The following is a 12,543-nucleotide window of genomic DNA, read 5'->3' as shown; positions in this document are numbered from 1 at the left end:
AGAATATCTCTTCGACCTTATGAGGACGGCACACCTCTGCCTTTACACACAACAGCTTTGTACGTCTGAATCCTCTGATTCACAGGAGCAGGAACAAGCCAGCCCATTTGGACTCAACTGTCAGCTATGAAACATTTTTCACTCCATATCATAGTTAGCGGTTAGCACATGTAGATTAAATGATTTTTGAATTACGGGTTTTGTTAATGATGATTTGTGAAAGAGAAGGAGGTTACATGAGATTTATCCTCTTTCTGCTCCTTTTCATTCAGGAATTGAGATTGCATGTTAAATCGAATTGTTTGGTTGAATGTAATAAATGTACAAATAAGAAATACATCATAAAGAGCAATACTTTGATTTTCTGTCAAATTTGAAGTTGGATAAAAAATACTTATATATTTTTGTATGTGATAGAGTCGTTTTCCAGAAAAGCGAACAGAACAACCACTTGCCCCAGGCTACATCATTTGTGTATGTTTTTCAGACTCAGTGGAGCTGATTGTCTCTCATATAATGCGCTGCTTCAGGCTGAAGGCAATATTTCTTTAAAGACATTCTTCTGCAAAGCTCGACAGCCAACTGATACTTTGACTTAAAACTGAAAAGAATTTACCAACACACACGAGTTCAGGGGATGCGTTTCTGGGTGTGCAGCTCCATGACAATGATGAAGTTGATTTAACAAGCCGTTATTCGTCTTGGGAGTCTGACATGTCACTCACTGTTCTGTTATTGTTTTAACAACCAGCCCTAAATGATCAATAGCATCACTGTGTCCTTCGTCTTCAGAAATCTGTATCTTGTTTGCTTGAACTTGTTGTTCACCTGAGAAAATCTGCTGCAGAACTTCAGTGTTGGGCATTGTAAAAGTTGCCTTTTGGAAAAAGTTTGATTGAGTCAGTTTAGGAGCTGAATACATATTTAACAGTGACATAAATGTAAGACCCCTATAAAGCTTTTACACAGAGCTCAGAGTCTGCTCTATCTGCCCGGCGGCAGAATGGATTGGGATTATAATGATCCTTTTCTAGTGTGTGCAGTGATGTGCATACAGTTAGTGTGTTTAATCGCACTATTAGCTTTGACGTCTGAAGTACAAAGACGAGACAAGCTCCCTGTGATTATCTTAGCCAGGGACTCACTAATAAAACCTCCAAAATGTTGAAACCGAGAAGTTTCTTTTCTCAGCGCTTTGTCCGCTGCCTTTAGGCAACCATCACTCAGTCAGTCGTATTTCATAGCGTTTGTCTAGAGGGGGGGTGTGGGGTGAGGTGGAGGGGCACATTAACCTGCCTCAGCTGTCACGCTAGCTCCCAGTCAAGTGAGTCTGCGTAGGAGAGGGAAGTCGGAGCTCAGCATACCTTTCCCACACATCAAAAGCGGGCTAAAGTGACTCCATACGCCCAGTCTCAAAGGCGTGGGATTCAAAGATTGGACTCTTTTTTAGCTTGGAGAAACAATGTGGTGAAGCGTGACTGTGCTCTGTTGCCAGTAGACCTTAAAGGCCAATAATGATGATATTAGAGTTAGAGCACAGCATACCTGCCAAATCAAGTCTCTGTTGTCCCTTTGAAGTGGTTGTTGGATGTTTTATCTGCGGGTGTTCCCTCACGGCAGGGAAACAGACACATTTGGTAATTATTTATTCAGATTTCACACGGCTGAAGAGCAATAACTAACGCTTATATTAAATGCACAGTCCAAGTGATGAATGATGGTAAGGTACAGTATGTGAGCAACAAACCTGAATAACAAATTCAACACACAATTCTGATTGTTTTGGTGGCAGGCAGCTCAGAGCTGATAATGAAACTGAATAATATGGCCTAACTAAATTGCTTAGTTATTCTTGACTAAACACGACTATGACAACAACACAGCCGAGGACTCGCCCGTCTCACTCATTGAGGACATGCTGACTTAAAGCAGAAATGAAGTATCCTGAACATCTCTCTGTTTATGTAGAAAATGTTGTTTGCTTTGGTGTCAAACATTGTGTAAATGTAAGGTGCAAGACATTGTCTTCAGGTTAATCAAACAGATATCTGCTTTTTGGAGTGTTGTCGTTCATTTCTTTAATGTGTAAGAAAATAAATGAGTCATTTTTTAAATTAAGGATGAAACACCATCAACTGTGTAAAACTCTAAGGGGGTTGAATACTTACAGTGTAAAAGAACACTGTATATGCTGTAGCAACTGGCACTAAAATCATGAAAAATATTGATTGATCTACAGTCCTGAACTTTTCATAACAAGTAAATAGAAAATTTAAAACAAAGAAAAAGAAAAAAAAAAACCTCAGCTGTGCTTTTCTCTCTTCATTGGCTGATGAACCTCTTGTTTTCTTGTGTTTGTCAGCACTGTTCTTTTCTCTGCTATAGAGCACGCCAGGAAGCAGCCTTTGTGTTCAAGCACTACCCTGTCATTAGCCAGGCCCGGCTGTGGAGAGTTGTGTTTACAAACAGCTGCCTGACGTGGTTAGAGAGAAAGTGACACACGCACTATGAAGTACAACAGCAGAGCGCTCGCCTGTCTCTGCCTACATGATCGCTTTCTATAAACAAAAACATGACAGTGACGGCGCCTTGGAGCGTACCTGAAAGTCTTTTTCTGAAACAAAGAATTGCTTCGAATATGTTACAAAATACCCTCTGAGACAGATCCAATAATCTGCATGGCTTCACATGAAGAATTCAGACAACATTACATACAGCCTTACAGTTTCCAAAAAGCATTCTTTGTATGGCTGCATTATGAATACACGCGCTGAAATGTGTTAACCACTTAATGCGGGCAATGAAAAGGAAACAATGGTGCCTTTAGCTGCCATGTGGTCCATATTTACAGAGAAAACCTAATCCATCGTTACGTTTGCCACGGTGCTGGTTTGTCTCCAAGCACACCTTTTGTGGTGTGAGGAAGCACAATACAGCCCTTTCACAGCGCTGACCTAACTGTCACACCTCATATCCAGGACAACCATTAGCTTTGTGGACAAAAGCAATTGTTCCCGTTGAGAGCAAGAGATTAAATAAAGCAGAAACAATGGACACAGACACTGACATTGAGCTCAGAATAACAAGGGAAGTTATTTAGATGGGATTGAGAATTGTGATTGTCTTAATTTGTGTTGGTGTGCCCCTTAAGGGATTCAATGACAAATGGTCGAGCCTATAAAAAGAATCATTCATTCTCCTCCACAGGTTGCTTCATATTCCCAATCAAACAGCCCCTTTGTCTCAGTGTTTTGTCCGCACACTGCAATGACGAGACGCAGACAGATTATCTAGTTTGAATGGCTTTTCCCGAGCAGCAGAAAGGCCAGCACAACAATAGGTAACTTGTTGTAGGCACAACAAATCTAATATTCATTTAACATAGCCTTGTTGCGGACTACCCATGGGGGCCGCCCACGCTGGTACAGTAACTGTTTGTATTAGCATAATGCGCTCCACCTCGGCAGAGCTGCTAATTGAGCTGCTTGGAGGGAGCCAAAAGGCCCTGATGAAAGAGAGCAGTGGGCACAATTATCACAGGAGACACAACAATGTAGGGATTGAAATAATTTCTTTTATGCATGCATGGGACTGTGTGCTACTCTCTTACAGTCTGACTTGTTTCCAAATCAAAGAGCAGGCATGAATCATCTGAAACTTAACCTTAACCCTAACCCCTTAAAAAGTGATCTTGATCTGTGTATTATTCATCAAAGTGCTTCTTCGTGGATCTTATTAAATTGCACATTCAGTAGGAACAATGCACTATTTTTGATTTCCCTGAAATCTGAATTTCCCCAATGTCTGTCTGTGTTTGTCAATTGGCTGCGTGCGAGTATCTGAGCAGACTTGTATCCAAATGTGGGTGGTTGTGTGATTCCTCTCTGCCCATGCAGTGATTGAAGTCATATTTGCTGCTGGTAACTTTGGCAGAAAGGAACAGTGTTTGTCTGATCTTGGATGTGATGGTTGCCCATGAAGTGTCAGAACCAGTCAGCCCTTCCTGCAGTCTGGGAGTTTGTGCAGTGCAGCTTGAGGGATGTGCGTGACTGAGATTGGCATTGGTAACAGAGCTGGAGCTCACACACCACACTTGGGCTTGTTTTATTACCTTCCCTCAGTGTTCAACATCTGTTAGATCACAATCATTCACACGCACCAATACATACTTTGGATGTTATTCACACTCATTGTCTTTTCCAAATCTTGTGGCAACAACACACTGTGCACCAAACTTCAGTTCACCAGAGTTTAATGAGACCGAAAATCACCACACAAACCAGTTTAAATCATCAGAGGCCAAACCTGTTGAAGAAGCTCAGTAAGTTATTTTTGTGCGACTTGATGAGGGCATAGGATGTGATCAAAAGCTCTAATCAATTAAGTTTTTGTTGAAATGAATTTGATACATACAGATCAACAAATATCTTTCAATCCAGCAGTCCTTTGTGAAATGTTTATTTGTCGTTATCTGCCAAATATTGTGCTTTATTGTATTCCAATAAAGCATTTTTCTCTTCCTGTAAAACAGTCTAAAAGACTCATCTGGTGTGGAAGCTAATGATCCAATCAGATTTAGCCCAACATTATGTCCCGCCTTCTTTCTTGTGATTGCTTCCATGCAGTTTTAGTTGGAAATGCATCACAACGTGGCAGTAAGAAACTCCTGAGGTTCCATTTCATGGTGACTTTTAAATAGGTCCACTCAGCAATATGTAGAGGAAATGTAGACCTCTCCAGCCCCACACAGAGTTTCCTTACAAGTGCTAAACACACCAGCAAGGGTTGGAAAAGACAAGATCTTCTATACAACTTAGACACAGATACAGAGCGACAACTAGTCACAGAACAAGACCAAAGTGTAAGTGCAAATAGTGTCCATTAGCAGTGTTCTGCACAAAGAGGTATACACATATATGTATCTTTTATTCCTTCCTTTTATTCAGTCTAACTATTAGTTTCTTGAAGTTTTAATTAATTGTAACTCATTTTCATGCACCTAAACCTCAGATCAAGGCTCTTGCAGGGCAATCTACAAAACGTTTCCAGTCAGTAAGAAAGCCGGTCAGTCACTAAGAACAGAGAGAGAAACTCATAACCTTCATAGGAAACAGGTGCTGAGTCAGTGAGGAGAGGAATGTGAGAAGAATGGGGAGGGAAGGGTATAGCGTGTCAATGTGCGAGTGTGCTTGAACGAGAGAGACGGAGAGAGAGAGAGAGAGGTGTGTGTGTGTGTGTGTGTGTACATGTGGGCTGAGTGTGTGAGAGCGAGTGTGAGTAACGCTGAGTGGAAGCCAGGGAGCCAAGGAGAGAACAAGGGGAGGAGACTCTCTGGGGATTGCGTGCGGACATCAAATGTTTACCTGTAACAAAAAGAAAGGGGAAGGTGTAGAAGGGAAAAAAAGAAGAGGAAAAAAAGGCCGTGGTTTACAGGGGTGGGCGGGGACCCAAAGCCTACAGCATGAGCTTCGCACGCAACTTAACAATACTACCTTTATGAAGACTGTATTGCGTTAGTCAGTGAGCACACACACACTTATTACTGTAAGATACCGCTGGTGTTACACACACCCACACACGTCAAGGAATTTAACAGGAATAGATAACTGAATGATGGCGCTAACACTGCAGCTAAATCATGTAAAAGAGGTGAAGAAAGCCTTTGTGACTGCCAGATAAAGGGATCAAAGAGACTCTTAAGTATTCTGGGGGCCACATATTATTCACCAAATTGGACCCAGTAAGCGCCCCCATCTGTGGAACAGCTGGAGTTTCTGTTTGACAGAAGGGGTACTTGTGTCTGTCCAAAGCTCCAGCTTGGATCCAAATCGTCTCAAAGCAGATGTTCAGCATTCCCCCTCATCCCCGGCCCTCTCTGTGGTTGCCCCGTTTATTTTTTCCTCATAATTGGCCAACAAATCAAGAAAAAATGAGAGTTGGTCTTTGTTGTGGAAACCGCAGAGAGGCCCATTGATTTACGAACCGTCTCTCTTGCTCTGTCTTTAACTTTATGTCTGATAGTCTGTCTCCTGCTGTCTCTCCATCTACAGTATCTTGGCTCTCCATCTCATGGTTGCCTTATCTTTACCGGGAACAAAGAGCCTGGAGAAACCTGGGCTGGTGTTGAACTGATAATAGATAACTTAAAAATAGTACCATTATTGTGTATATATATAGAGAAATTATGCGCTTCCTGATTCTAAACATTTACAGTAAGACCTTTGAATTCTATTTTGTGAGGGGCTTTAAGTAATAATATTCTTTTTATTCAAATTAATGTTCATGCACATTTGTTTCAACATCACTTTTAGTATTAAAAGTCATATTTCACATTTAGTTTATTGATGACTTGTATGTAAAGTGTGATGCATTTTTTCAACAAAAGTCTTGCCGTTTGATTGGAGCATGAATCTGTCAATCTCCGCTCAGATTGGCGGCTTGCGTGTAAAAGGCAGAGTTATTGGGATTTAGCCTAGGGCGCCTGCGGTCAGCACAATATGTGTACTATAAATAATTTGACTCTGTGTGTCGTGTGATCCTGTGAGGGAGAGAGAGAGAGAGGTCGAGCGAGCTTACACACACACTGAGCTCTGGGTTTCCTCTCCTTGCGAGCATCAGCAGTCGGAGCGCAGGTACAATAGAGAGCATTGTTCGCCTGGCAGGCCCATGCGTGCCGGCTCCCCCTCCGTACCTGAGCACAGAGACAGGTGTATTTCTCCTAGTCACGCATAGCCCTGCCACACTCCCAGCTGCTTACACACAGTCCTGCCACTGAGATAACACACACACACACACAAACACACCTTGAAGACTAGACTGAGACAAAAGCTAGCAAATACCTGCAAGCCTTACTTAACCCTTCATTTTGGTTACATTATTTAAAGCCTTTCTTTGACTATGACCTTTTTTACATTTTAACCTTTCGTCAACTTTATTTAGACACTTTTTGTGAGTGTTGGCATTAAGGGCCTGTGTCCACTCTAGGCTTTCTTTCAGCTGGCAATTTGAGTTGAAAATAGTTCAGTTTTACATCTCCCTCACTGACCAATCAAAAGAAAGATGGGCTGGGACTCAGACTTTTAACTTAATCAAAACACTGGCAGTAGAGAAACTGATCCCTTTTTTTTCTTTTGCAAAGTTCACATCATGCACCCATTTCCAGCTGCTACTGATGCCAGGACACAAGTCCTTTCCATTGTTTTTGTGTTTTCTATGTCACAGATGTTTTTCGTAGTTCTATTCAAATGGCCAGCAAGATATTTACACCCCTGTTATATCTTGCAGTATGTATGAAGGTCAAAAAAGTCTTGATAGCAGGAAGAAATAATCCCACCACTGTGCCTCCAATCAGAGCAACACGACGGGATCATTCAAGCTAGCTGGAGTGAACAGTGTTGTCTATGAGTGTGTGTGTATGTGGACCTCCATGTTGTGTGTTTACACATTGTGCCGCCACAATGCCATTAGGCTATGTGAATTCATAGACTTGGACATCAATGTTACACAATTCCTGAAACATAAGAAAGTACAAAGACTGCTGAGCGGTGTTATGGTGCATGCGATATGGTGAATCGCAATATGACAAAGGTTCCTGAATAAAAACAAATATTGATCAAATCAAATGAACGGTCACTATGAAGATGTGTGAAAGTGCTGCAAGAGGACATTTGGAGCCTCGCAACGCTGAACACATTTGAGAAGCGCTCTGAAATCAGGGTTGTGGGCGCTGTCAGCACAAAAAAACGCTTTACTGGACACGGGCCCTAACGCTCTGTGTTTAAGAGGCATAGTTAACAGAAGCCCCAGCAGGTTATAAAGAGTAATGGTCACACTGAGTTAAGTCTGTAGAAGAGGTGTGTATGCCCAAAGAACTCCCCTCTTTGCCAAGTGTAAGATTGTGTATTAGGGAGGAACGAGGAATGAGTCATGTCAATGGTACTGTTTAGACAGCCCAATCCAAAAGTTGATTTAATTTCTCCTTAAGAGGGAAAACATGTTTGCGTAAACTTTAGAACCCCAGCTGCAGTTTGACATCTTAATACAGGACAAGAGAGGAAAGGCCTGAAGGGAGCGAGGAATAATGGAGTTGGCAAATGCTCTGGATAAAGGAAAGGATTTGACCAAAATCTTTACCAATCCAATGTAAAGAATAACACAGTGAACAACAAGTTTCTTTGAAAGAGCCTCCCCTCCACAGATCTGACTCCCTGAGGTGCTTGGAAACAGTCCAGCTCTATCACTCTCATAGCACAAGAGGATTAGCTCTTTATCCCGGGTGATTCTATAGAAAAGCGGTGCACGCCACATTATGTCTTATTATATCGAGCAGGCACAAGCCATTTTTTAAACCATTTTTCTCAAATGAGTAATCATTACACACGTCATTCTGAAACCTTACTGTGACCCCGCTTGAGCTTCACTTTGCCCGTTCCCACGGAGAGCGGAGAAACCAGACGGAAGTCTGCATTTGGCTGAACACGAGCTGCCAACATGGAATCCAACCTCAGGTTTCCTGGCTGATATTTACCGAATTAATTCCCAGGCGGATGTAGAAATAATAACACCCATGAAAAGTGGGAGAGTGGGAAAATAAGGAGGGGAAACCAGCCCGAGGTGGGGGCCAGGCCAGTGAAAGGGCACGCTGTTATTGGGAAATACTTGTCATTTTCTCATCCTCCCCGTGGTTTCCATGGTGTAAAAGAAGCAGCTCACATCATACTTGAAGATGAGCTGGGGGGTTAAATAGCTATATTATGGTCGGTTTTATTATAACCTTCTCTGTCTTTGGGTCTCATAGGCTCTTACTCTCGATCCCATCGCTGGAGTTCAGGCACTCAGAGCCACATAAGGAAACATTTGTTCCCAGTCTGCTTGAATAGGGCCTTGTGTTGGAGGTAGTCAAAGAGATACAAGGGGATAGGACATCCAAACAGTCCAACACAAGAGCTCTGCTCTGAAGCCCCTCTCTGTCTGAGCTGGGCCAGTAATGAATGTGCTCTAGTCTTAATCACTCTCAGAGCACACACTGGAGATATGACTGACGCCATTGTGCTCTTCTCTATGTTTTGTATGTTGAAAGAAGAAGTCGTAGAGGTCATAGCTTTCAGTAAATATTAGGTTTGTTTCACCACAACCAGATGATCACCCTGGCTTCTCGAGGACTCTTTGAAGGAAGAAGATTTCCACTTTCCCTTGCATCCCTGCATCACACATTTCACAGTTTTGCATCTGGATGTGAACCCTTAACCATTTGTTTATGCAGCTTAAAAATATCTAAATCTCTGCGCTCAGTCAGCCTTGTTTCCCCTGGATGCTCTGATGCATTCCTCTTGTTACTCCCATCTGCGTGTGCAGCTTTCACAAAGGTTTTGTGCTTTCTGGATATGATTATCCTTGTCAGACCAATCTGGAAAACGTTTGTGCACACGTTGGTGCATACACACAAAGGCACGAGGGAGTGCATGGAGGAGAATGATGCACGAAGCAGACGCACAAACACACACATCAGCAAGCCTGCAGACATGCATGCATTACACACACAAGCATTGAGAAACAAAACATTTTCATTCAGTTGGCTCTGCTTCTGAGTGTGCAAAGAAGGAACTGCTGGCTGTGTTGTTTACATTCATTGCATTGTTGCAGATAAGAGAGAATTACCTCTACGAGATAATTGCCTCTAATACTTTAATTCAGCCTTGATTAATGATTAATGAGCAAAGGGAGCAGAATGTCTTCAGAGCAAGAGGGGAGGTCAACACAATGACCCAGATAAAAATATGTAACCTTCCTTTTTTTTTTTTTTCTTTGTTTCTTTTTTTTTTTTCTTAAACGGCAAAAAAACCCTTCACACAGCAGCGGTGGCTTAGGAATGCGAGACAGGAATGCTGTTGAGTTACTATAAAGGGGGTTTGATCACTGAAAACAATGTCTTTGTGTTTTCATCCCCAGCTCTAGTCACGCAATGCTGTGTGCACAAACCTCCAGCAACTTTTCAACCCCGGCACACAAGAAAGCCATCAAGTACCTGCAATTGACAGAATCGCGTGCAATTCAGGTACTCCAGGATTGTACTGGAGCTCGGCCAGATGGGGAGTGAAGGAAAAGGTGGAGTGGAGCTTCACCTGCTCACAGTACATCACAGAGTGCCCGCTGTGATCAGTCCTTTTTTCTGTACAGGTATACTTTCATATTAAACATCAGAGGTCAGCTGCTGGAGAAGACATTCTCACATGCATTAACTGATTTGTTGTTTAACAATATACTTCTTTTAGGTCGCTTTTAGCCACACAATATGTTACAGAATACGAACAGTCATAAATCACATTTGTTGAATCTTATAAGATTTTACATTGATACATATCATTTTTGTACTTTTAAAAAATAATATTATGCTCTTGAAAGTATAAAACACAGGGATAATAATAGCACATATCACATGAAGGATTTGTTCCCAAGCTTTTTCCACAAATGATTAGTTTTTTGGGGCTTGGGGTGTTATGGAACGTCTCAATCCTGGCAGCTCAGTTCATGTTTGTCTGGACTCCGTTCCGCGGAATCCAGTTCTTGTTTTGGCGTTACAGGAAAGCTATGATCCCAGAAATACAAGCAAGCCTGGAGGTGGTTAGGACATGAAAGTGAGGTGAGAAAGACAAGAGATTCATTCATGGGAAGGTGATTTAAGGCACCGACATCCCCGTATCTGAACACAGCGACAGATGATCATTATTACTCACTCACAGTGCTCACCCAGCGCTCACACGCAACCTGGGATCAGACTGACAGATGATGAGTGATTGCAACAAGATTATTACGGCCTTATTCATGACATAACAACTAACCTGACTGTTGCATATAATAATAGTGATCATAATGACAGGGTTTAAAATCAAATGTCAGTCTATTGGTCATAGCAGTAGCACCTTTTGTGTGAAAAGGGCTGATTTAGTGTTTGTATTTGTGAGTGAAGAATCAAAGACAAATAATATTATCTCTCAAGGTAAATTCCAAAATTATAGAAGGGTGTCAACTTAAAGTAACTCAACCTAATAGTTTTCATACAAAGCAACCACAACTCTTTCACATAGAAACTAACATATGGAAAAGAAACAAAAAACAAAAAAAACAATAAATTCACTTTTTAACAACTGAAAACAATACATGAGTATAAACAATAAAAATCAGTGAATGAAACTTGTTTAATCCAGACAAAAAAAACCCCAAGATTGATAAAGATCATCAAAAAAAAAGTCTGACTCGAGTTGTTTCAGAAGCACTAAGCCACCTTTTGTTTCCCTGTGAATCATTTTCAGTTCTTTTTCTTGACATCTTTTTCAAGGAAAAGTTATCTCAAGATGACAACACTGTTTTTCTGGTGATAGCAAGTACATTTTTAAGATCTCAAAAAGTCGCTGTCCCAAGTCGCTGTCCCAAGAAAACTAGTGTCCTTATACATAAATAAGTGGAGATCTTAAGACAATAAATGAAAAGTACTTTTTCACTGGAAAAGGGAAAAAAAGTGTGGCTGCTTGTCCTCTTCAGGCTTCCATAGAACTCATTTCAATAAATATTTGTTCACAGCCGCTTTGAGATTAAGGATTTGTTTGCTTCTAAGTGTCTGTCCTGCTACTTCAAATATGTTTATCGTGGTTATTTCCTCCTCTGAAATATTTGACAACAAGTTCAATAAACTCCACATACCAAAATGCTTTGCGCGCCTACGTCAGCTTAGAGCAGCATGTGCTTCGCTGCTGTGCTCCAACTATGGCTCAGTGCGGCTCCGGCTCTTCAGGGGAGCGCATCGTACAGTCGGAACTCGAGCAGAGACCATCACAGCGCTGGACCAGCAGAAGGAAACCAACTTCTTTCACCGCTCACTGGAAATAATCCCAACTATCGAGCTGCTGGATTTAATAGAGCATCAGTCGATTTACTCATCGATTCCTCGGACGCAAATATGAAGGATTAAACGTTACAGCGCTGTCACACGTGGATGAGATATTATTGTTTTTATTCTCAAGTCAAACTTGATGATGGCAGCAGCTGATGGATGCAACACTCCAGCTTGGGGTCTTTCGGTTGGATTTAAGGAAATGCTGTCCCTCACTCGGGATGAGTGGTGTCCATTACTCAGCTGCTGGACAAGCCGTTTGTCGGACAGACGACTCCCTTGGGATACTTTACGCGTGTTCAAGTGTGGCCAATGCCACAGATTGCCGGTGCAGTGATACAGTTTTGGAGATCAATATTTGTCTTGCTGGATTTTGACACAAGGAAATGGATATCCTGGAATATATAGTGTTAAAGCGATGCGCTAAAGAAGTCCTGCAATTTGGATCATGCCAACTCTTCATCCAGAAGGTAAGAATAGAAATGTACCCTACCTTAACAGAAATTAAGTTTAAAAAAAAAAAAGTTAGTTAATTTTGGCCTAATTGTAAACATGTGGAGCACATTTAGTTCAGTATGTGCTCTTCCTGAGGGGTCCCATGGAATACTTTGATTCTGCAACCTTAAATGTCTCAACCGAAATCAAAACTTTTCACA

At 41.7% G+C, this 12,543-nt stretch overlaps 1 long non-coding RNA gene across 4 annotated transcripts in view; it reads left to right on the top strand.

The window, feature by feature from the left end:
* Window positions 1-12,543, top strand: part of LOC306838522 — a 123,670-nt gene that overhangs the window by 58,108 nt on the left and 53,019 nt on the right. For 2 of the 4 annotated variants that reach the window (XR_013781096.1, XR_013781097.1), the window contains exon 2: window positions 9,949-10,176. The exons of 1 other annotated variant lie outside the window; for it this stretch is intronic. This is a non-coding gene — a long non-coding RNA (uncharacterized lncRNA). Of the gene's footprint in view, window positions 1-9,948; window positions 10,177-11,599; window positions 12,358-12,543 lie in introns of those variants that run through there. One more of the 4 variants, XR_013781098.1, reaches the window with a different exon arrangement.

The sequence above is a fragment of the Symphodus melops genome (genome assembly GCF_947650265.1).
Source record: "Symphodus melops genome assembly, chromosome: 17".
In the NCBI taxonomy this organism is placed as follows: Eukaryota; Metazoa; Chordata; class Actinopteri; order Labriformes; family Labridae; genus Symphodus; species Symphodus melops.
This window is presented reverse-complemented; position numbering and strand designations above follow the sequence as displayed.